Source organism: Pogona vitticeps, chromosome 4 (assembly GCF_051106095.1).
Source record: "Pogona vitticeps strain Pit_001003342236 chromosome 4, PviZW2.1, whole genome shotgun sequence".
NCBI classification, from domain to species: Eukaryota; Metazoa; Chordata; class Lepidosauria; order Squamata; family Agamidae; genus Pogona; species Pogona vitticeps.
Window position 1 is genome coordinate 86,530,981 of NC_135786.1, and position 26,961 is coordinate 86,557,941.

At 38.7% G+C, this 26,961-nt stretch overlaps 1 long non-coding RNA gene across 1 annotated transcript; it reads right to left on the reverse strand.

Moving 5' to 3' along the window:
- Nucleotides 1-1,217: 1,217 nt before the first annotated feature.
- On the reverse strand, nt 1,218-26,654 carry LOC144588790 (uncharacterized). The gene is made up of 2 exons (XR_013544494.1): nt 14,883-26,654; nt 1,218-12,043 (listed from the first exon to the last, which is right to left on the reverse strand). It is a non-coding gene; the product is annotated as an uncharacterized LOC144588790 (long non-coding RNA).
- Nucleotides 26,655-26,961: the final 307 nt, after the last annotated feature.

The following is a 26,961-nucleotide window of genomic DNA, read 5'->3' on the forward strand; positions in this document are numbered from 1 at the left end:
TGTTGTCACCATTCATTTCCTTTGATTCTTCACATTGGCATCAGTTTGATACGCAGTCTCTTTTGTAACTGTGTTAGGTTTAGGTGACCACACAAACCCCCCGGGGTTGTTTTCAGTGCACACTGGCTCCTCGATTTGATACAGTCCGATCCATGCCCACAGCCTGCCTTCTTTTGATTCCCACCCTCCTGCCAATCCCCAGTTCTCCTTTTACAGTCTGCCATCAAGCTTCTGGGACTGTTTAAAGGGCTGCACATTGGTTGGGGTGAAGGGACAGTTTTCCAAACTTTTCCATACACATACAAATATACGCATATACCATGGAAACATTTTAGTCTGCTGGAGTTCATCAGAGTTGTGCTGACTTTATATGGATTTCTCTTTTTTAAATTTTTTATTAATACAACATAAACCTAATACCACACAAAGAACTATGAAAAACAAGAAAAAATACAAAACAATAAGATGCAATTTCACACGTGCCCCCATCACCTTCAGGACTAGCATTAACCTTCATTCAATCCATTTTCTCTCCAAAATTGCATTGTTTCTTCCCTCGGTGTATACCCCTTCCCTCTCCAAAATACATATTCCAAAAATACATTCCATATTTTCTTAAAATCATCATTTTTCAATTGGCCTCTTCTTATTTTCATCTCACATGTCAGTTTATCATTAATTGCCATATCCCATAATTCTCTATACCATTCCTCTAAACTAAATTGATTATCATTTCTCCAGTTCCTTGCGAAAATTAATCTTGCAGCCGTAATCATTATTACTATTAAATCCTTATATTCTTTCAACAATTGATCCTTCTTAATCACATTCAATAAAGCAGCTGAGACATTTGAATATTCAATCCAGTTATTTCAGATATTTCTTTAAAGATTAAATTCCATTCTTTCTTTCTTATTTCACATAACCACCACATATATAAGTACGTCCCCTTCTCTTTTTTTATACCTCCAACATAATGTTGACACACCTTTATCTATTATATTCATTTTAACCGGTGTTAAATACCACCTCCATGTTACTTTATAACAATTTTCTTTTATCCTTACTGACATGTTCTTCATAATTCTTTGATCCCATGTTTAATTTCATTCTTCGCCTATTACTTCTTTATTCAAATCATATTGCCATTGCATTTTTAATCCTTGTGTACCCTGTTCAGCTTGCGTTAATAGTTTATATATTTGACTTACAGTTCCTTTTCTTTCTGTCTTTTCCTCTGATTTCAATCTTTTTTCTATAATCTCTTCAAATTTTGTCATTTTTCTACCTTTCCCTTCTTTAGTGTTCAATTCACTTGTCCACCTTTGTAATTGAATTATATTTAACCATAAAATCCCCTCTCCTCCTAATACCTTTTAATGTCATTAGATTTTATATTCTCTCTCCATTCTTTTAGTCTATTTATCTTTTTACTTTTTAATATATTCTTAAAGTATTTAAAATTATCTGGAAAATTCCTTAGCTCCACCACCTGAGATAAAGGGAGATCGGTGGACTTAGTAAACCTCTACATTTTTTCCAATTTTCTAACATATTTTTAAGGAAAGGATTATTAATTTTTTTAACCTCTTCTCCAATTTTTTCTTTAAACAATTTACCCGCTACTCTTTCTTCTTTACCCTCCATTTCTATTTCTGTCCAAATTAAATTTTTATTACCCTTAATTATATCTGGGATATGTCTAAGCTGATTTGCTATATAATTTTATGTTAGGTAATCCAAGACCTCCCTTTTTTGTGTAACATACCATAATTTTTTATTAATCCTCACTCGTTTATTTCCATTACAGTAACAATTTATCATTATCTGCCACTTTTTCAGTTGTTTTTCTGTAATCTTTATAGAAAGCATCCAAAATATAAAATTCACTGTAGGAATTATTTTCATTTTACATAATGCCACTCTACGAAACCATGAAACCTTTAATTTCTGACATTCTTTTGTCCTTTCGTTTATCTCTGTTTTTAGCCTATCCAAGTTTATTTTAATTATTTCTTGTAAATTCCAAGTAATAATAATCCCTAAGTATTTCATAACATTTCCAATTTTACCTTCAAATATTATTTTCATTTTTCTTTTCTCCTCATCTGAGTGATTTAACAATAAACATTCTGACTTCCCCCAATTTACCCTTAACCCCATTATACTATCAAATTCATTCAAATGTAATTTAAGCCTTTCAATTGTTTCATCTGGATTTTTACCTATTAATAATGTATCATCAGCAAATACATTTATCTTACCATTTTCTTTGTTATCTATCCCTCTAATCTATTTATTGTCTCTAATTATCTATGCCAATAATTCAATTATCATTGTAAATAGTACTGGAGATAAGGGGCAACCTTGTCTTGTACCTCGGCCTAGTATAGTGTCTCAGTTATACCATCATTAATTATCACTCTGGCTATATTCTGTGAATAAAGTTGGTGGATTATCTGCCTAAAAATAGGTCCAAACCCTAAATGATTAATTAATATCTTTAAAGAATCCCATTCCACTGAATCAAATGCTCTGAATATATGTAACGATATTACTCCTGCTTTAGAATTAGTTTCTTTAGCTAGGAGCATTAAGTTAAGTAACCTTCTCATTAAATCTGACATTTGCCTACCTAATATAAATCCATTTTGATATTTTTCAATATATTTCCCCATAAAACTATTCAATTTCTTTGCCATTATTGTCGTGAATATCTTAGCATCTTGATTTATCAGTGATATGGGTCTATATGCTTCCATATTTGTAGGATTTTATCTGGTTTCAATATTAAAACAATGAGTGATTCTCTCCATGATAGTCGGATTTCTTCTCCCTTTAATATCTTAGTAAATAACTCTTTTAATTTTGGTATAAGAATCTTTTTAAATACCTTATAATACTCTGGACCTAATCCGTCTGTTCCAGGGGTCTTTCCTGCCTTTAAATTATTTATGATATCCTCTATTTCTTTATCTGTAATCAACTGTTCCATTTGGTTTTTACCCCCATCTGACACTTTCTTACTAAAATTATTTTTATGTACTCTTCAATTTTTATTATGGAAGGATTTTTACTAGTATATAAGGTTTTATAAAATGTTTGAAAAGTTTCCAATTTCTCCTTCATTTTATTACACTTTTTTCCATTCATATCTTGTATTACACCTATACAGTGGTGCCTCACTTAGCGATGTTGATCGGTGCAGCAAAAATCGCTGGTAACCGAAAACATCGCTGAGTTTAAAAAGCCCATAGGAATGCACTGAAACCCCTTCAATGTGTTCCTATGGGCTTAAAACTTACCTTTAAGCGAAAATCCTCCATACGGTGGCCATTTTCGCTGCCCGGTATGCAAGGAATCCGTCCCTAAACACAGCAGGTGGCCATGTTCTTGTTTATTTCCCACATTTCTTCTAAATCTTTTTGAAATTTTTCAGTGAGGTTTGTATACCTAAATATTTATTTATTTATTTATTTTTTATTTACAATATTTTTAGCCGCACCATTGCCAGTGGCTTCTGGGCGGCGTACAGCATTAAAACTTAAAAACATTAAAAACATTTTAAAAGACAATATAAAATAGCATATATTAAAATAATTCTTAAAACATTAAAATTAATAAGTCCTGCTGCTCATATGGCCAGCTAGGGGATATTGTTTAATTAAAATGCTGGCTCAACAGAAAGGTCTTTGCCTGGCGCCGGAAAGCCAAGAGTGTTGGAGCCAGGTGGATTTCTCTAGGGAGGGCATTCCAAAACTATGTTCGTATCAATTCTACACCTATTTAGCTCCTTATAATCACATTTAGGCATCAGCTCCATATTCACTCTGGCATGATCCGAAATTTGTATGACTTTAACGGTATCATTTACCCTAGGCAGCAAATCTTTAGATATAATATATAATCTATTCTTGAATATGTATTATGCACCTGTGAGTGAAGAGAATCTTCTTTCATCACCTTTTAACTCTCTCCATATGTCTTTCAGATCTGTTTTATTTATTAATCAATTTAATATCGTAGTTTTCATTTTCCCTTTCCCATTTCACAACTTTGATTTATCTTTCTTCAAATCCATTACCATATTGAAATCTCCTGCTAATATTACTGAACCTTTCCTCAATTTATCCAACCTTCTCAATATATTTTCTAAAAATTCTTCTTGTTTCTCATTAGATGCATACACATTTACAAGCGTAATCTCTTCACCTCTCATTTTACAGTGGGGTCTTGACTTACGAATGGTTCTACATACGAACTTTTCGACTTATGAACCCGCCCAATAGGGAAATAACAACTCAACATACGAACTTCCCTCAAGTTACGAACAGGAAAAAAGTGCCCCCTCCCTCCCCTTAGAGGCTTCTGGAGGGGAAAAAAGGGTCAGGAACTTAAAAATAAATAAAAGAAAGTCACTTACCAGGCCTTGGTAGCCCCCGAACTGCAGGAAAAAGAGCAGGAAACAGCTAAAAGCCGGCACCCAGCAGGGAGCCTGGCAGCCATTTTGTGCTTTTCTCTGCTCCTGCCCCCTCCTCTCCCCGCCTAACAGCTGATCGTCTGGCTCTGAAGAGGCTTGGGGAGGCTTGCTCAGCATCTAAAAAGCCTGCCTGTGTGTCTTTGTGCTGAAAAAATTAGCATAACATGCTTTAAAACATGCTTTAAAATTGGCTTCGTTGAAAAAAAAGATTTCAAAAGTGCTTTTAAAACTGTTCCCTGCCTCCCCCCTCCTTTCCTGAACTTTTCTTGACCTAGGAAAAAAGAAAAAATATCCTCCTGTAGTGGCAGAAGGCGGAATAGCAGCTTCCCATTAGCTTCTATGGACGGAAAAGAGCAGATACGGATTAAATGGTTTTCAATGCATTCCTATGGGAAATTCAGATTCGACCTACGAACTTTTTGACCTACGAACCACCTTCCAATACGGATTAAGTTCGTAAGTCGAGACCCCACTGTACCTTGTATTATCAAACATCTGCCTTGAGTATCCTTTTCTATTTTCTCTATCTGAAATTCACTCTTTTTTGCTATTAATATTGCCACACCTCGAGACTTTGAAGTCCCAAATGAGTTTTCATAAATTTGGATCCATTTGTCCTTCAATTCATTAAAACCCTCCTTTTATTGATGAGTTTCTTGCAAAAATACAATATCCATGTTGCTTTTATTCAGTACAATCTGTATCCTAGCCCTCTTTATGTTAGACCCCAGACCCTTGACATTCCCTCTTAGAAACTTTAAATGTTTAACTATATTCCAATTTATTTATTTATTTAAGAATTAATACTAGTCTGGTTGGTGTATTACTGTGCTCCCTCAATTAAAGAACAATTAAAAAAACCTTGAATTCCTAATGAATTCGCCTACCACCATTTCCCCACTAATACTTTTCTCCCCCCACCCATCTTTTAATAGACTCTACCGGTCTCTTCTACAGACCCTGGGGGTGTGTGTGGAACAAGTCTGTCCCAATCTGCCGCGACTCTCTCCCTGTCTCACTCTGTTATATTATATGAATCCAGTTTTAGCCCTGTCATATCCATACATATCCTTATTATTGTTTTTTTCTTCCCCATATATCTATTAAAAACTAAAAATACAAAAGAAACAAGAAAAAGAGAATTCAAGTATACATTTTCAACCTTATATGAATTTCTTCTGCTTTGCCTGTTCAGAGATTATCTAGCACTAAAGTAATGTAGCAATGCAGTGATAAGGTGATCTATCACTAGACGCAATTGTTTGTGTAAAAAATTAAACAAAATTACTTTGGGGTGGCTAGGAATAAAGACTGCAGAACTGGGTGTTCCCACTGTCCCGAAACATCATGCCCCAACTTATTAAGTACTAGAAAACCAACAAGTCAAGTCCTTTGGTCTTCTTGGAGAACAAAACATGGAATCACATGGGCAAAATAGTTTGAATGGCTGCAGCTAGAAAAAAGTAGAAGTCCCCTGCAGGAATAAAAGGCCAGGCTGATTTGCATTGACTTTTATGTCGTGTGATCATAGAGAAATTCTTTGAATTCACCCATGCCAATTCTAGAGCAAATTGTGAAGTATTTTCCAATATAGTTGCATGCTAAGTATTATTTCTCTTTCTTCTCCTGATAAAAATATTTCCAACATAGATGCTCATTAAAACTGACAGCCTTTGTGGTTGTCCACTCTATTCTTTTTTGTTTCCCTGTTATTACTTACCTCATTATCGTCTATGTGACTTACCTCATTATCTTCTATACATATGGAATATGGCATATTCATATGTTGAAGAACAGACTTCCAATTAGAAGTGAAAATGGTTTAGCCCTGTCTACTGATGTGAAAGCATTAGTGAAACCTTCAAGTTATGAAAGTCTGGCTTCAGCCTAGAGGCTGCCAGCAGCCAACCACCTTCCCTACAGGCATATGAAGCGGCATTATACCAAAGGAAAGTCTTGGTCTTTTTGTAACCTGGTCTTTTTACACTCCAGCTGGCAGCCTCTTTGTAGCTAAGATGTTTTCCAGCCCTGCTTCTGAGACCCTTTTTAAAAATGATGCCAAGGTTTCAACATCGAGCCTTGTAACATGCAAAATGTGGACCCTGATCACTAAATGATAGCCACATTTTCCAAGTGCTTTTAAACAGGCCTTCCTCCTGTTCTAAGCAACAAAACAAAACCTTAATGCAAGTTAATCTCCAACATCTCCCCCATTGTTTACACAATTCTTTCTGCCTCCCTATGGGATGCTCTTAAATCTCTCTGTAGTCCTATGGAGATCCAAGTCATCATTGCACATGCACGTTTTAAAAGAAATTGGCTTATTGTTAAAGTCAAAACAAATATACATGGGCTTAAGGAAACATGGGGAAGATGCGGCCCTCTGAATGTTCTTGAATTAAAACTCCCATCCCCATTGGCTTTGCTGGCCAGAGCTGATGGGAATTGCCTTCCAACAATATCTGGAGGACCCCATGTTCCCCTCCCTTGGCTTAAAATCATACCGCATTCCTCACTCAAAATTGCAACACTCTGCAATAATAACCCCATATGTATAGTCATATTAAGATTACTAGTCTACAGTCTTTCAGGAACAGAGATCTGCACATGTACTGATTCTGAGGTGATTTTTAGACCAGAGATAATCAATCTTAGGGCTTGTAGATTCTGGGTTTTTTTTTTCCACTGGAGCTCAGTTCTACTACTCCAGTGGTTCCCAACCCTGGGTCCACAGATGTTTCTGAACTGCAATTCCCAGAAGCATTCACCACTAGCTATGCTAGACAAGGTTTCTAGGAGTTGCAGACCAAGAACTGTGGGTTACCCAAGGTTGGGAACCAATATGCTAATCAAACCCAGGTGAAAAATAGGTAGGACAGAATCTATTACTTACTACTCCTGGGGAGTTGTATACTGTCTATAGCAATGGTTCCCAACCTGCAGGTCATGATCTGCATGGAGATCGCAAGGTGTATTCTCGGGGGGTTGCTAACGGATTATTCTATGGCCAAAGCTGGACAATAAATGGCTAGTGTGCCTCTGGAAAGGAGGTGGAGGGAGGATTCAAAGTGGGAGAAGGTGAAAGAATGAAAGTGAAACCTTACGGGATGGAGATCGAACAGAGAAAGAACAGGAAAGGGAGGCCAAGGGTGAAATAAAGTAAAAGGGGGAGAGATCCTCTCACCAGAGAAAGAGTGGACTCTTTCAGGGAGATTCTATCTAGGATCGGACTGGGGAAAGCATGGAAGAGAGGGAGCCAGAGCAATTATAGCTGCTCAAGGAAAAGAGAGAGGAGTACCCTGGCCTGGAACAAGGGAAGGAAGGACAGGGAAGATGCAGGGCTGAAATTGGGGCATTTTTCCTTTACCCTATTAAAAATGCCTTTTTATGTAAACATGGCAGGTGGGGTCACCGCTATTATAAAAGAAGGCTGTGATTCAAAAAAGATTGGGAAACACTGGTCTATAGAAATACACAACTGCATCTGTGTTACCATAGATAGATCAAGGATTCTGATGCCAAAGTGTCAAAGAGGCCAAAGAACCATACAAAAGACCTGGTCAAAGACAACTAATGAATACTCTCTCTCTCTCTCTCTTTCTCTCTCTCTCTCTCTCGCTCTGTTTTAAACAGAGAGAGACACTGAGGATAAGCTTAAAACCAGCCATGGTAAAGGTCTTCAAATAAACTTTTCAGTCCATATAGGCAGCTAATTTGGCAAGCATCAAATATCCCGCTGTGCTGCCATGCCAAGGGCTGATGGCAAAATGGAAGGACCTGGCCCCTAACCAATGCAGGGGGTAGGCAGTCTTAAGATGGCCCCAGGCCTTTTGTTTTGTTTTGGTTTTGGCAACTAAGCAGCATTTGTACTGCATTCAGGGAACCATTGCAAGTTTTATGTAAGTACCAAGAGTTATAGCTTGCGTAGCTAAATCCCAAACGCAAGCTAAGCCAAAAATAAACGACTGCTCTAGAAAGAATATATATGAACCTGGTGCTTTACCCCAAACATCATCTGGATTCCGTAAGGGTCACACAGTCTTAATAAATAACAACACATTTTATTTTGGTTTACTAAAAATTAACAGGACATTTGGGAAAATGCTGTTATTGCAAAGGCCTGTTTCCCATTTGCCTTGGCAGCCTGATAGCTATGTAAGTGGGAAACAAAGCAGCCAGTGGGTCCCCCTCCCCTCCTCTGCTGTTGGTATTCAAAGCAAACAATGCAGCTGGTAACATTAATGATATCCTATATCCTCAACCGAGATGAAAGAAGTCAAGCAAACTTGTAATGGGCTTAACCATATGAAGTAGTCATACTGAGTTGATTAGTTTTGCATCCAGACATAGTAAATCTTGTGCTCTTTTTTTTTTTCAAACTGTATTCCATTCCGCAGTCCAAAAAGTCTGCAAAGCTTCAAGACTTTGATTTTTTAAAGTATGGATAATGACAGTTTTGTTAATATACTGAACTCTTGAGCAAAATCTAAAGTCCTCCCTCCCTGCACCGCACCGCACACATCCATTTTTGAGCCAGAAGGGACTCTTGCTGCTTCTATTTCATTATTTCAGGGTAATATTCTTTTGTTGAAGCACTCTTGGCAATCCCGCCGTATAGACTTTGGGTTTTCAGGAGTTTATAATTATAATTCCATTCTACAAATATAGTCTTGGTCCCCCGGAATGAAATCTGTCTAAAGACACTCATTCCAAGTGAGCTTAAAACGTTGTGCATTAAAAGCAGCTCCTGTGAGAAAGACAGACAAGACAGACAGATAGCTAGGTAAATGGATCCAACCCAGCTTTTCCAGAGTAAGTCATTTAGACTGAGTAAGGCAAACCAAAACGCATTTGGGATGGTTTCCATCTTTCCTTTGTTCTTCTAATGTAGTATCTGTGGTATAATGGAATCCATACTACCAAAGAAAGGGAAGGAAATCACTTCAACAGATGTTCTATTTGGCCTTTGTCCCTTCCAAAACTCCTCCTCTTTGCTCATCCAGCAAAAAGATCATCCTTGCTTCTCACCCATGCAGGAAGAACTCTCATATAGATCCCCCTTGACCGCACAGTGAGTCTGGGAAAGGGATCCCAAGGAGGACCAGAACAGTTTCCTGTGCAGATCAACACAACAAGCCCAACTCAAGGTCACAATTTAAGCACAGGGAGACTCTAGAAAGGCCACACCTAGGTCTGAGATCCATACTCTGGCAGAGACCAGACTGACATTCTTCAGAGAATAAATGGCAGCCTTGAGAGCCAAATTCCATTGGGCCTGTTCCATTCCACAGTGATTACAAAGGATCATTCATGAATGAATAGGGAATACAGGGAGAAATCCTTCCAGCCAGGTTTCTTCATTCACTTGGTGGGAGGTTTTAAGTGTAGATGTAATTTCCACACCCCTCCAGGGACACACATAGAAACATACATTCTGACATATTTCTCAGTGGTTGTTTTACCTTAGACAAAAGTTATATATCACATATTTTTTCAGTTTTTTCACTGCTGGAGTAATGTCTGCCTGTGATACAAAAGAGAGCCTTTTCAGTAGTTGTTTCCAGGCTCTGATACTCTCCAATGGGAATGGCACTCCCTCTCTATCGAATCTCCGGTGGAAAACAAATATATTTTTTATTCCGATAAACCTTTGGGATGTAGGCTGGTCTGCCATCAAGGGAGATCTATATGGTTGCAGCCTGATGTTGTCTTTTATTTCTGCATTTCCTTTTGCATTTTTAATACATTTGTGTTGCTTTGTTTTTATCTTTCATTTTAAATAATTTTATTATTTTCAGCCACAATTTCTGCCTTTTTGGCGGAAAGGTGAATTAGGTTATACATTGAATAAATTAAAAATATTCTAGTTTAATTAAACATTACCTATTTGCTCATGATAACACTCCAAACTATCCCATGTGCCTTATATTAACTCGGATACTAAGAAATTTTCCCTCCACAAATGTCAGCAATACACATTAAAACCAGCACTAACTCTGTTTTCTTTGCATAGATCTCAAGCAAGAAACTTTGGGAGTTATAGTAACATTAAAGTGGGGCACACTGAAACAAAGGCGCAGAAGCGGCAAAAGCGAAAATCCTTTTCATTTCTAGAGTTGGAAAGGGTAAAATTTAAACAGGACTGAATATTCTTCATTGGCTCCTTTCAGAAATAACAAGTCTTACACAGAGAATAAAAGTATGATAGGAAACTGAGAAAATGACATCAGACTGAACCATATTACTATTATTTCCGGATGTCAACAAAATTTGCAACTCCCTCTAATTCTTCACATTTCTGCCATAACGTATAGCATACAGAAGAACCTGCATATCTGTAGGATCAGTATCCACAGTTTCACTTATCCACACTCTGAAAATATGAAAAAAATTTAAAAATCAGAAATACGTGTTTATAGGATGTAATTACAAGAACTAGCAACTAGAGGGATCCAGAAACTATGCTATATGGATAACTTGCTGCCATTTTGACTAGACTCCAGGCATTTTGTGGTGACTCCCTCCAGATACCCTTTGATTCGCATTAAGCAGGGGATTGGACTCAATGACCTTATAGGCCCTTTCTAACTTCATGATTCAATGAGTCTAAGATACCTGGCGTGTCATCATCTCCAGCCAATAACTCTCAGTTATTTTCCTTACACATATAGTATGTAGGGTCTGCGATTATCTATAGTTTTCAACATGTGTGGGGGGCTTGGAACCAATCCCTCATGGATACAGGGGTTCTACTGTATACAGTACTTTCCTCCAAAATAAATATCATGACTGGCCCTGTCATTAAGTAAAACAAACCAACTGCCTTTGGTTACATATGTTGGAGACAAGCTCCTGGCTATTCTTTCTGAACTCTCCAGGTGTACCCCTCTACTGGAGGGCAAAGCAGAGTCACATTGCCTGTTCTTAAGCTTTTAAACTACGTAGCTTGTTTCTACCCTGCCCTTTGCTTCAGGTAACAAAGTTTCTTTGGCCAGTTATATTAAATAACATCCCACTGTGAACTTCCCCATCATCAGCAATTAATGATATGGAGTGGCAACAGGGAAACTTGCAACATGATATAATCATGGGATAAATATTCCTATAGTTTACAAAGGAAAGGGGAAACATTTGAAACACAGACCATGTTCTCCCATAGATGCATTGTACCATTTCAGCCTTTTTTCTATACTATTTATTGCAGGATTTAGAGTGGAATCTCTGACCAGTTTCCACCCTTGAGTTTTGTACGACCTCATTCTTGGCTTGGCTATGAACAAAACTTTCCTTTTCTGATAACACCACACACAGGATATGACAAAGGCATGAGGAACGAAAAGCAAAGAAATTCTCCTCCAGCATGAAAGGAAGATGAGCAAAGTACTTTTAATCCAGTAATAAAAGGAACTGCATCCATTAGCATTTTATAAATAACAAAAAAAAAAAAAAAAAAACAGCCTCTGAGAAGGCAAAGCACCAGGGACCTTGCGGCCTGTGATTGTGGCTTAGGAATTGAGGAAAGGGGTCTTTTAGTGTGCTTTGTAATCCTTTACAGTCATCTGTCTGTAAGACAAAAGGAAAACTGTTGTAACCCAATAGAAGGGTTTATGAGCACTTTTACTTTATCCTCATTTATTTACAAAATAGCTGCAAAAATTTATTGCAGAAGCTGACACAAGCAAATGAAAAGCAAAACGTCCAAAAGGGGATATTTGTCAGGCTCTCTCACTCTCGTTCTCTTTTAAAAATGATTTTAGTTTTTATTCCTGTAATCCTTTTGACAATGGGAGAGTATTTGATCAAAGGCGGGTATCTCTCCCTTCTCTTTACTCCTAAGATAATGCAAATTTTATTTTATTTTATTTTTGTAGTCATTTACTGTAGAAGGAGGGGGAGGAAGGATGGGGGGAAACACATCCACATTCCATGTTTGAAAGTGAGTCATGACAGGCTGAGGGAGAGAGACAAAGCTAGACCACCTAACCATGTACGAAATAGATGTTTCCCCCACAGCCATTTGTCATCTTGTGCCAGAAATGTGCCAGATTGCCTTTTCAGCTCCTTCATTCATCTTATAGGTCAATATACACCAGTTTTTCTCAAGATGTTTTCAACTCAAAAAAAAAAAAACCCTCCTAGGTTACTCTTTTTTAGTGGGACACACACCTCCAGATGCACACTAACCTTGTTGTGGTACAGGAGAAACTGTGCATCGAGGCAAATGGATATTGATTTGATAAAACAACAGAAAAAATTCTCTGCCTCAGCTTTATCATTTGTATCCTCTTGCTTTAGAAAGATACCCAACAATCTCCTATGACATGCAATACAGGGATTAAGGATGGGGAGGAAATTCATTTCATCCAACTTTTTATATAAACTTAGAATCATAGAATAATTGAGTTGGAAACGGCCTATAAGGCCATCAAGTCCAACCTTCTGCTGAATGCAGGGACCCAAATCAGAGCAGATCTGAGAGATGGGTTGTCTAATTTTCTCTCGAATACCCCTAGTGTTGGAGTGCTCACCACCTCCCAAGGTAATTGGTCGCATTGGCATACTGTTCTAACAGTTAAGAAGTTTTTCCTGATATTGAGCCTAAATCTGGCTTCCAGTAGTTTGAGCCCATTATTGTGTGTTCTGTACTCTGGGATGATTGAGAACAGATCCTGCCCCTCCTCTGAATGACTACCTTTCAAGTGTTTGAAAAGTGCTGTTGTATCTCTCCTCAGTCTTCTTTTCTCAAGGCTAAACATGCCCAGTTCTTTGAGTCTTTCCCCATAGGGCTTGGTTTCCAGTCCCTTGATCATCTTTACTCAGTCCATATCTCTCCATGAATCTATATGTGAACTGGAATAAGCCTGTATACCAAAAATGCCAGGTGCAACTCAGAAGAAATGCACCTCCAGACACATATGTTAGAGGAAAGTGCACACAGAAATCCTCATATTAGGAAAATGTATGACCACAAGCACATTCTGTTAGGGAGAAACTATTTGTAAAAGGTGGACACACTAGGAATGCACAGAAAGGTTGCATGCAAAAAATATATTAACATTTTGGCATCAGTTTTTTTGTTTTGTTTTGTTTTGTTTTTTTGTTATCTAAGGCCCCAGTCACTTGAGGGAAATGTTATGTAGTCATCCACCATTTATGTCAGCAGGTTTTGTTTTGTTTTGAGTTTTGTTTTTTGTTTGTTTGTTTGTTTTTCCTAGTTACATGACACAGAGTCAAGACTAGAACATTTCTCCATTGCCTGGAGGGTTGAGTTACTTTGTACCTTTGGTGTACTAGTGCATTCCTTACCCTGATCGCCTGTGTGCATGACTTGCCCTGCTTCTTTTCAAAATTGAAGCCAGGAAGGTGGCCCCCTTACTGCAGTGCACACATTTTTTTTACAAAAAAATTGTGCCAAATACATAAATACATTGGTATAAGTATGTCACCAAGGGGTCGTTGCCATTACATTACTAGTAGTTTTTTTTTCTGTAGGAATATATATTGAAACATTGGTATGCCAATGTCACCGGGGGTGTGTGTGTGTGATCGGCAGTACTGCTGCATGGATATCTATTGTGTGAAATGCATTTCTGCAGGAACAGCCAATGCAACAGAGGGACACTTTACTAAACAGAAACCTCTTCCCCATCAATGTTCCCTCTAATTTCCACCACCACCACCCATGTGTGAGTCTTCCCCCTCCCCATGGGATTCCATTGCAATCAGAATGAAAGGGCTGGCAATAATAGCTGTGGGTAAACAGGGGAAGAGGAAAGCTGTGTGGAGGGGGGCACAATCAAGCGTGCTCACACAGTTGCGCACCTAAAAGGGAGACTTTGTTTCTGATATATTAATGTATTGATATAGAGAGATAGATAGATATAGATATAGATATATAGATATTTATCTGTCTCTCTATCTATTTAGAGATGATAGATAGATAGATAGATAGATAGATAGATAGATAGATAGATAGAGAGAGAGAGAGAGAGAGAGAGAGAGAGAGAGAGATAGAGAGATAGAGATAGAGATAGAGATAGAGATAGAGATAGAGATAGAGATAGAGATAGAGATAGAGATAGAGATAGAGATAGAGATAGATATATATAAAACCGGTACCATGGTATAGCAGGCCATAACAATTCAAACAGGAGGAAATAAATTGGTATTGTTAAAATTTCTCGGGACCTTCATCCCAGGATATAAACCACACAACCGTGATTCAGTACAACAGAGGTATGGAAAGTATCGGAAGAACTAGAAAAAATTTCTCTCATGTGACCAGGGCCTAAGTTTGAAGACTGATACTCAAACAAGCCAAAATGTGATTATGGCCAAGCAGAAGAGAAATGGAGCAAAACGAAATGGACCAACTAAGTTGCCTATCTTTAATAGCAATTACCTGAGCATCTCTTCACCTCTTTTTCTTCAGGGAGGCTGGCCTTAATCTTCCTCCTATTTATGCTTTAATGTGATATCAGTGTAATTCTTTTTTGATATTGTAGTAGTTCATTATTTTCACTTTTCACTTTGTTTCTTCTAATACTGTAGGCCGTCTTGAATCCTTTAGGAGAAAGGTGGCATATACATTATTTTAAATTTTTAAAATATACAACATATTCTCTCTCCAACCACCATTTACAGAGTTCCTATTCAAGCTTCTGGAAAAAGAACATCCGCAAAGAGATGGATCTAATAGTCTCAAGAGGAGAAGGAGAAAGAAATTTCCCCCAGGGTTCCTTGGTTCCACTCAGTTGTGGGTCAGGTGAGGAAGGTGTTAGAATTTAATAGCAAAAAAAATGTAGACTGCAGGCCTCTTGGAGGAAAGGATGGAGTCAGGGATGGAGATTCCAGTATCTTTGAAAAACACAGAGGAAGTCTCAGGAGAGTCCGTAATGGCAATTTGATTTCATTAAGATCTCTGAAGCATACTCCCCAAAGTAAAAGAAAGTGAGAGATTTCAGCTTCAATCATCCTTTAGTTTTTGAGACACACTGCTAGAAACCCCCCACTGCCTTTTTCCCCCCTCTGTGAGCTACATTTTGAGTTACAGATTTAATAAACTTCTGTGGGAACTTGTACAGGGAATCTGGTGCCTTGGGGACAAGACTGCTGGAAGAAAACAGCAGGGGAAAAATACTTCCCCACACAGGTGACTTTAATGAAGTCCAAGATGGCCTCAGAGGAAGTTAAAAGATCGTGGCATCTTTGTGGTTTGTCGGGAAGTTTTGCTTGTTTGCTTAATGTTTGTTTCCACTGTGGTCTGTGATGTAGGAATTCAGCAGGGGGTTGTTTATTCTCCTGCCAGCATCCCTGCAGCAATCTCGGGCTTCCACTGAAGATGCACAAACATATTCCTGCATCCAAAAAAAAAAAAAAAAAAAAGAACATTTTAAAGACGAAAAACAACATTTTAGCAAGGCAAAGCAACAGAAAACTGAGGCACTCCCCTCAGTTCAGCAGCCTATATGAAGAAACCAAACATTCATTGGTATTGTAAATGTAGAGTCAATCATTTCAAATCGGATTCTGAGGGCTGGAGACTAGGAGGTGGCTGGGTTTAAATATTTGACATAAATAAATTGTAGGCATCCTTCAGTCTCAAGAGACTATGGTAACATGCCCTGAATAGAGGTCTTGGAACAACATCTAGTGTGGCTGAGAAGACCAATTTGAGAGTGACAATCCCTTCCACACTGAAGATAAATACAATCTCTCCCCTGTCCATCTCCCTGATTTTCCTGGTTTCAGGAATGCCTCTTTGCCTTATTTATTTGAAATAAATAAATAAGAAATAAGAATAAAATAAAATTAAATTGAGATCTCATCATCATTGTTAAAGTTATTATTGCACCAAAGTACTTGGCCCTTTACAGACTGATACACATTATAAATTAAGGAGTAATTTTTCCGTCTATAGCTAATTGAAAACAATATATATTAAACTAAGAAGCTAGATGCTTATAATCTGTGCATATACATTGCAAAACAGATACAAACATAGATTCCCATCCACACCCATTGGTGAAGCTGGTGCTTGGTGAGAGGTCTGCCTTGTGCAGCTATTTTGCCCATGATTATGGGAAGTATCAAGGATGAGGACTCGAGTTGTGAGATTCGCTGTCAAATTGGACTTAAGCTGCACCAGTGACTCGACTTGGGGTTTGATTTTTCAATGACTCGGCCTTAACTCATGGCTCAGAACTTACCTGCCCGCCCCATTTTTAATAGGGACTCGGATTTGGGCCTTGGGACTTGGTACCAAAGACTCAGACTTGGGACTCAGACTCAAAGACTTGCCAACATCTCTGGAAAGTACCATTATAAGGTCACATTGTGGGGAAAAAACATTAGCCATTTAAAAACATACAAACAGAATTCAATGTATGATGACAGAACAGAAACTCTAGCAAATTCTCTTTGGAATTTCTGGTTATATACCCTTTCCCCCTATAGTTCCTTGATATTTCCCTATTATATTTCTTTATATAATATAAACAGCCAGTCATAAAACAAAACTAAGCATCTAGCAAATAAAATTTACTAGTTCTTTCTGTTTTGTTATGACATGGTACTTTAGAGTTTTGCTGAATGTTGACAACATCTCCAGACTCTAAGAGGTTTAGCCACACCATTCCATTAATGCTGTGCTCAGCGACTGCATTTAAAAAAATAAAATAAAAATGCCAGATGCCATGGGGGAAAATAGATGTTTTCAGAAGCTGGGAATGAATAAATCTGTCAGTTTCACTTTCTCCAACTTTACTGTTCTTAAAATCTATTTTCTTTGTTTTTATGATGTGATCTACAAGAAAATTTTCCAAAAGTTCTTTGCTAAGAACTTTTCAAAAGAACTTGAGAAGTCCTATTGAAATGAACCAAATATACCATTTTTTCCATGTATAAGACCATACTTTTGTCTAAAATGTTTAGACTAAAAATTGAGGGTCGTCTTATACACGGAAGTAAGCTGCAGAGAGAGAGAGAAAAACAATTGAAGGGGAAAGTAGGGATCAAAGTGATCCGCAGGGCTTTGATCCCTGCTTTCCCCTCCACTTGCTAAGCCTTAGCAAAAAGAAAGCAGGGATCAAAGCGCTGCAGGATGGCTTTGATCCTTGCTTTCCCCTCTGCTTATTAAGTCCCATGGGGCTTAGCAAGTGGAGGGGGAAAGGATCAAAGCAATCCCATGGCTGTATAAGGGGGAAAAAATCAAAACGATCATGCAGTCATGGGATTCCTTTGATACCTTTCCCCCTCCTTTTGCTAAGCCCCGTGGGGCTTAGTATGAAGAGAGAAAGCAGGCATCAAAGCGATCCTGCACTGCTTTGATCCCTTTCCCCCTACACTTGCTAAGCCCCACTTAGATTTCTTAATTTTGGGTTAGAAAAGTGTGTGGGGGTATCTTATACATGGAGGCATCTTATATACAGAAAAATACAGTAATTCTTAGCAGTCTGCATTGGTTCATATTCTTAAAAACATCTCCAATTATAGTTTTCAAGAAAGCAGGAAGCGTGGACAGGAGGCTGAAGGAGTTCCTTCCCAATAGCATTATCTATGAAATCTCTACCTTATGATGCAGCAGTTAGCACTTGGGAAATCTTGCCTATTCGTGCCTCTGCAAGCTTTATTCTTAACACACTGCTGTTGGTGGGAAGATTTTCACAAATATTGCAATCAGGGAAGCAAAGCTTAATTCTTTTCTCCCCTCCCCTCCTCTCCCCATGCACTCAGTTGTAGTCACTGGATTTTCAGATTAATTTTTCAAGACAAACCCATAATTCTCCTTTCAGGGAGTTCCACCTAACATACAAACTTCAAAAGGCCTAAACTGAAAGGCTTTATGGCATAGTGCAACCTACCTACACTAAGATTCCTGCTTAGAAAGGAGGCCCTGAGCTAGCAGTGGGACTACTTCCTTTCTGAGCTTCTGCACAGGAAGTTAGGTAGAGCTAGGCCCCATCTGCCAATTTACGCCTTTCTTACAGGTGAGCCAGAGTTAGACTGTAGGTGTTTGTATGTCTGGTGGAATTTGCAGAATTGGGAATTATGGGTTTTTTAGTTCCAAAAAAACAAACAGTCCTAAGCTATTAAGTTTCTGAGGACACTTCTTGGACACACCTGGCATTTAACTTTTTTTAAACCTCAAAATAATTGCTAATCACATCACTAGCATAACATGTAGTTAGACCCTAATTCACTGGTCTACAGCAAATGAAGCTAAAGGTATTAGTATTTCAAACGTTTGGCTATGCTTAATTTACAACTAAGCAAAAGTGGTGTTTAGTGGAACAAAAAAGGTCATTAGTGTCTTAGTAGGAAACAATTAAAACAACATATCAGGGCTATACATCAAATGGCAAAACGGATGCTAAACCTTACTGTAGAACATCAAGGCTCAATGATGTATGTAAGAACAGAAGGACACAAATTGAGCCCCACTTAAAAGCAATGAGGGACAGGCAGCTTGGGTATACCAATGTTAATCCAGAGAATTTGTAGTAAGAATTCATTGCTCTTCACTGAACCTAGAGAGTGACTCATCACAAAGATAATAGACCAAAAATGTAGTTATATCTGTGGCAAGCATGTCATTTCTATTAGTCAATTAGGCCTGAACTGTTCATTGTTCTGTGTTCCATTTGGGCTACTGATCTGACCTGAGGCTGGTTTTGGGCTTTATATTTTATGGATTAATATTGTTATTCTTAAGCTATCCAGCTGCTTCCATGTTACCGTGATCCTAATAGGGTTTTTGAGATATGCAAGATGCTCAAAAAGTGGTTGATCATTGCCATTCTCTAGCACGCTCCCCATAGCCAAGCAGGAATTTGAATCCAGGACCCCTGAGTCTTAGTACAACCCTCTGCTCACTACTCTACCCTCATCCTCATTAATTTCATTAGGGGAGTTTTTTTAAAAAAGCATTGGCCAGAATGTGTTTTAATTTTATTTATTTATTTATTTAATTTATATGCCGCCCACACTACCCAAAGGTCTCTAAAGTGGCTTCTACACATTTGATAACATGCTGTCTTTGACTGCCCTTTTCTGAAAGAACAATCAGATACAGATATAATAAAGAAATGTTCCAACCCACAAAAGGCAATTGTTACAGCAGAAATCTCAGGCTGAAGTTAGTCTGCTTTTTGCATTAATTCTCAAAATGTAATAAACCATGCGGACCACACGGCTACTCTTTACTTCTCAAACTGTGTTCAAACAAGGACCTTTTCTGTCTTCCACTGATCCTTAGTAGAAAACCAGAGGAGTGTGTACTGTCCAATTTACTTTCCTTTATGCATTTTTTTCTTTGCCTTCTTCAGATAGATTCTCATAAGGTAGCTGACTGTAAGCAGACAGGCACAGCTAATAAAACTGTTCATCTTGAACTGCATATGCCTGCAAAACCCAAGGTGTGGATGGAGGTTTCACATCTGAAAGATGTTCAATTTTTATTCCTTTAAACATTCTTTAATGTATGATATGGACATCCGGGGTGGGGTGGTGAGGAATCCATTATGCACTTGTGTGTCCTCATCACTGATGTTGCTGGATTACAAATCCCATTATCTTTGACCACTGGGTCTGCTGGATAGGACTAATGGGAGTTGGAGGATTGCCTGTTCTCCACTTCTCTTGCATAGATCAGGACTGTTTGCACTAACCATGACATTCTGCTTTGACAATCCATATGCCATCAATTAAATTCTGTACAGAGTCTGAAAAATATGCTGTATATCTGAAAATCCAGGCTGTGTTTTCCCCCTTTCCTTCAGATTTCTAAACTTTATTTCCCAGTGGCCCTTTATTTATTCAAGGAGTGATGAGTCTGGGAGGCATGGTTTCTGGCAGGATCACAGTTCTTCCCTGTTATGATAATCTTGATTGTGTCCCTAGACTGAAAACCACAGCTCAGTTGTGTTCTTAATTGCATACATGTGTTGTTGCTTCCCACCCCCTTCTCCTAAAGACAAATCAAAATTTTAGTGGAATCAGAGGCTTTGTTTCTTTAAAACCTGTTCTATCCTGGCATTATACCTTGGGATTCAGAATCCTTACAAGCTAATACATTCCATCTGACTAAGAGCTGGTGTATAGTTTACTTATTATGGCAGCTATCTCTTACCCTTGCAAGCTACACTCTGGGTATTTTCATGTATCTATTCTTTGGAATATATCACATGAATAGATGCAACATATATCAGAAGGAGGCTGTTTTACAATATTATCTACCCAGTCTCTGTTTAACTACCTGCCTCATGATCTTCACAGTGTGTCTGCATATTTAGCTACAGATGTTCACTATTGTCCTCTTTTTCTTCAGCACACACACACACACATTTTGAGCAGAACTCTCAAGCAGCAGCAGTCAAGAGAGGCACTGGAGGTGGAAGCACAGCAAGACAAAGCAGAGGAGGAAAATCCTGAGGAGAGACTAAATAGAATGGAGGAAGCACCATGCAGAAGGTCACGTTAAGGAGCAAAAGAAGGAGAACACACTGTTCTCCAGTGGAACTTCAAAACTGTTTTCAGATACTGAAAGAGGAATCTGGCAGACAGCATGCAGAGGAAAACAGAGAAGATACCCTACAGAAGGACACAAGAGAGGGTGGAGCTCAACCACGCATATATGCTGAATCCACATCCTACAAAAAGAAGAAGAGAAGGGTAGTTCTAGTAGGAGATTTCCTCTTGCATGGGATTGAAATCAAAATATGTTGGGAAGATCTATGGATCAACCAGTTATAATGCCTCCCTGGAGGACAGATCAAGGCTGTGATGGAATCTACAAAGCCACATATCCCTTTTTTCTCATCCATGTTGGAACAAATGACACAGCCAAGAGGATCTATGAAGAAATCACAACAGACTTTGAAGCTCTGGGAAAGAAACTTGAGGATTTTGAGATCCAGATGGTCTTCTCATCCAGTACTCAGAAGAGGAATAAAGGGGGAAAAATATTCTGCGTGAAAAACTGGCTACAAAGGTGCTGATGTGAAAAATTTGGATTTTGGGACCATGGACTTAATTTCCTGGAAGATGGTCTGCTAAGCAAGTGATGAGCTACACCTCACAGAGACTGGAAAGAATGTGTTCAGCCACAGTATGAAGAACTTCATCAGGAGGACTTTACACTGAATTGGAAGGGGGAGGGAGATGCAAGCTCAGAGGTCAAGACAGATGAAGAATTATACACAATAAAAGGAACAGATCAAACAGCTCTAATAGGACCCAAAAATAGTCTTCATAAAAATGTATAAATGGAAGCAGGCCATAAATTACACAATTTCTGGTGTCTCTATACAAATGCCAGGAACATGGAAAACAAACAAGAAGAACTGGAAATCTTAGTTCAGGAGGGTAAATATGATTTGATATGGATAACTGAAATTTGGTGGAATGACTCCCACAACTGGCTTACAGCAACTGAAGACTATAAATTGTCCACAAAGAATAGAAAGAATAGAAAGGGTGATGAAGTAGCATTATATGTCAAAAATACATAATGCTACAGAGAAAACAGAGACTGAGCTTGATTGCCCCATTGTGAGCATCTGGATTAATATAACGGGGACAAGAAAAATCAGCCTGGTACGTAGTTGGAGTCTACTACTGACCACCCAATCAAGGAGAAGATGAGGATAAAACCTTTGAAAAACAAACGGTAAGAATTTCAGAGACACAGCGTGGAAGTGATGAGAGCTTTCAATTATCCCAATACCTGTTGGAATGCAAATTCTGAGCAATATGGTCTTTTCAAGAAATCCCTCACTTGTGTGGCAGATAATTTTATCCTATAAAAACTAGAGAAGAAGATAGAGGATTAACTATTTTGAATTAAATTCTGACCAATAGAGATGACTTGATGGATGAAGTCACAGTAAGGGAAAGGTCTGGGGGAAAGTAGCCATTTTCTACTTGAGTTCTTGATTTCAAAGGAAACAAAAGCACAGTGTAGCCACATGTGTATGCTGGATTTTAGGAATGCCAATTTTTAATAAACTCAGGACAAGGTCCTAACAAGAAAAGGAGTCCAAGATGTGTGGGAGTTTCTTAGAAAGGAAATACTAAAGGCACAACTACAAACAATTCCAACAAGGGGAGAGAGAAAAAGATGGAAGACAACAAAAAAAAGAGGCCAGTGTGGCTTCACAGAAAGCACAGAGAGGACCTGAAAACAAAAACAAGGACACATATAGGAAGTGGAAGCAAAGCCTGACCACAAAGGAAGAGTACAGATAGATAACAAAGAACTGCAGGGAGGGCATTAGGAATGCAAAAGCTGACAATGAACTGAAGGTAGCTAGAGATGCTAAGCAAAAGCCAGGTAAAAGAAACAGGGGCTCAGCTACTCAATGGGGATGGGGAAATGATAGCAGACAACAAAGAAAAGGTAGAAGAAAAGAAAAGGTAGAAGTGCTCCATTCTCACTTTAGAATGGTGATGTTCCAACTTCCCACCACCACCAAGACAGTCTATGACCCTCTAGGCAAATGTGAAGTACAAGTAGAGGAGACAGGATTCCAGCTTGCAACTGATAAGCAAGTAATCAAGGAATATTTCATTACTTTGTATGAGTTCAAATCTCCAGGACCAGATAAGTAGCATCCAAGAGTATTGAAGGAACTGGCTGAAGAACTCTCAGAACCACTGTCCCTTATTTTCTTGAAATCATGGAGGATGGATGAAGTGCCACATAATTGGAGGAGGGCTAATGTTGTCCCTATCTTGAAAAAGGGCAAAAAGGAGGAAGCTGGGAACTACAGATCCTTTAGTTTGACATCAATCCAAGGGAAAATTCTGGAGCGGAGTATAAAGTGGGCACTCTGCAAGCACCTTGAAAACAATGCAGTGGAAACTTGAAGCCAACATGGATTTATCCAGAACAAATCTTGCCAGACTAATCTTATCCATGTTTTGATCCAGTAATCTCCCTGGTATATGTTGGGAATGCTGTAGATATAATGTATCTTGACTTCAGCAAAGCTTTTGGCAAAGTGTCCCATGATGGTCTGATTAGCAAGCTAATTAGATGTTGGCTGGATAGAATAACTACGTGGTGGATATACAGTTGGTTGCAGATTCCTGCTCAGAGAATACATATTAATGGCTTCTTCTCAAACTGGGGAAAGGTAACATGTAGAAGATCAGAAGGCTCAGTCTTGGGCCTGGTGCTCTTCAACATTTTTATTAATGGGCAGGGAATGCTTATCAAAATTGCAGATGACATAAACTGGGTAGAACAGCTAATGCCTTGAAAGACAGAAACAAAATTCAAAAAAAAAAAATCTTGATAAGCTTGACCACTGGGATGAAAACAACAGAATGACGTTTAACTGTGATTAGTTCAAAGGTCTACACCTGGAGAGTAGGGGGGGACCAAACACGCAATTACAAGATGGTGGATACTTGACTCTGTAATACTATGAGTAAGAAGGATCTTGGAATTCTTGTAGATTGCAAGCTGAACGTAAGCCAACAGTATGATGTGGCTAGAAAAAGGCAAATGTTATTTCAAGCTACAATAACAAAAGTATTTTCTCTAAATCTCATTAAGTACTGCTTCCCCTTTATTCAGCACTGGTTATACCACATCTAGAGTTGTTGTTGATGTTGGACATTGCACTTGAAGAAGGACACTGACAAACTGGAACAAGTGTAGAGGAAGGCATCGAAGAGCATCAGGGGACTGGAAACCAAGCCAAGACTGGAAGAACTGGGCATGTTTAACTTTGAGAAAAGAAGACTGTGGGGAGATATGATAGCACTCTTCAAATACTTGAAACGCTGTCATACATGGGAACAGCCTCTTCATCCATGCAAATATATGCATGGCTGGGATTCTTCCATAGGCAAAGACTAAACAAGGACATAATGAGAAATTGAACTGAGCTTTAGACAGGTTTTGAATCTGAACATGAACAGAAGAAAATGCAAATATCCCATGTTACAAGTAGAATGGTTAAGATATGTTTCAACCAAAGAAGATGTAAAACCCTATACAGCTAAAATGAAGATTATTACTAAAATGTTCATTCAAGGAGAAATACAAAGAATGAAGGGAATGATCCTTTATCCAACTAAGGTTATTACAGAAATGCCATCAACGATAACACCATTGAAATATCATCAGGGCAAGATGTTGAGTTTTCTTGGATACCATACCATAATAAAGCAGTTAGCAAAAGGATCTTTATAATTTTTAATGCAGAAAATCCAGTAGTTGTGTGAGGAGAAGATGCATTAGAGGAGTATAGGCAACTTTTTCAGCTCCAGGGACCAACTTCCCCTTCCAGGTCCCACCACAACCTGCTGACTTGTTCCTGGGCAGGCTGGTCCCAATGCAGCAAAATGCAGACCAGAATCAGGCTCCACAGGAATTATTAGACATAGTATTATTATGTCTAATAAACAAAATCCTACCAAAGATTCAGGTAAGCCAGGTGCAGGAGACCCAAAGCCAAAGAACAATCCAATTCAAACCAGACCAGTAGTAACAGCAAGTAAAGGAGGAAAGTGCAACAAGTATTTTTCAAGCCAGTCAAACACAGCAGGCAGTGCAAAGCAAAGGTCAGGATGCACAGCCAGGCAAGTCTGGAGTTAGAAGTGCAATGACTCTAACAAAAAAATAAGACCTATACTGAGGTTTATGTAGCTCATCTGCTGGAATTCTGCTCAGAGCTCAGCTGCAGTCATTTGACCAGCGGAAGGAATTCAGTTGCAAAATACAATATTGAATGAAGAATTTCCCCTCAGGGAGACCCTCGCTCTTGAGGAAGCCTTCGGAAAAGCTTTCCCTGCAGCTGAGCAGTTTGCCTTTATGTTTCTAGTTGAGCTCATGCCTTCATCCTGCACTGTTCTCACAAGGTGGCAGGAAGAACAGCCTTCTGCTTCAACTCAGGCATCAAGGTGCCATCACATCGAGATTCACCCTCGTGTAGCCTCAAGGGTTCAAGGTCTGCAGGTTTCTAGGTCATATCAGTTTCAGCAGATTCTGGCTCATTTTCCGCTAGGGGACTTATCTAGAGGGGCAGTTACAGCCACACCCATCACCAACACCAACATTCCCCAGCAAACTACACTACCAGGTTTCAATGGCCATCCAGAAAAGGCCATTAAAGCAAGCCATTTGTGAGGGGTGTGCCATTGAAATTCAGCGGTGTGACTAGCTGCTAAATATCAGCTGGGAAGTTTTTGGAGCATAGAAATGGCCCTGGCGCTGCATTTTCCCCACAGACTGTGGGCTACATGTAGGCTATCCCATACTGTGGCTGAAAGATTTATCACATGTGTGTGATTTCAGATAGTTAACAAACACTCAACAGAACTGTGGTTAAATAACAAAGAAGCATTAGCAGAACTGTTTGAATGCACAAGATAACATCAACAGGTCTATGAAAAAACAGTGGGATGAGTCCAAAGGTTACCTCCCTCTGAACATTTCATCCAACAAAGGGAATCAATAATCCCAGCAACAGATGGCAAAAATAACAGAGGCAACTTTCAAAAACCTTTGCACAATGTACCTCCAGAGGTTGAGAGAATTGCTGATGTGGATGCTGATACAGAAATATTACCTGAAGTACTACAGAAACTAAGCAGAGTTAAAAGTACTTATTAGAACTAGAGGTTGTAGTAAGGTACATACTAGATTCCCTTTTTTTGGTAAACTGAATAAAAGAAACAGTTTACTGGAGAATGTAGAGAAAAAGTGTAGTAAAAGAAAGTAACCCGAGCTGAACTACATAAAAGAAGGGCTGGAGATGCTGCTTATTGGCTAAATATGTGTGCTGGTATAGTCACAACATATCATATGTCAAACCTTCCAATATATATTGTATATAAAAAAAAATGTCGAACTTTCATATGTAAACAGTTACCATCCCTCAAAATGGAAGCTGAAACGTGAAAGAATAGCAACAAAGGATTCCAAGGTCATACATGATACCATTGTTGTCTATAGGAGGGACAAAAGATATTTCTGGAGCAATAGTAACTCTCTTGAACAATGATGATGAAGCCACTGAGAATGTAGATGTCACTGCCTTGGATACATATAAGCTGAGTATCTCAAGACAAAACAAATGAAACTATTGTAGCACAAAATGGAAAAGTAAAAGCTTCAGATATGTTTTGGATATAGATCCTGATGATGATGCCAAGAAGCCGTATGATAAGAAAAGCTATTAAGATTCAGAGGGCAATATCTTCTTTTGGGGGGGTAAGATAGTGATTTTGTTCTTCAGTCGTTAAGTCATGTCTGACTCTTCGTGACCCCATGGACCACAACACGCCAGCCCCTCCTGTCTTCCGCTGCCTCCCGGAGATGGGTCAAATTCATGTTGGTAGCTTCGATGACACTGTCCGGCCATCTCGTCCTCTGTTGTCCCCTTCTCCTCTTGCCCTCACACTTTTCCAACATCAGGGTCTTTTCCAGGGAGTCTTCTCTTCTCATATGATGGCCAAAGTATTGGAGC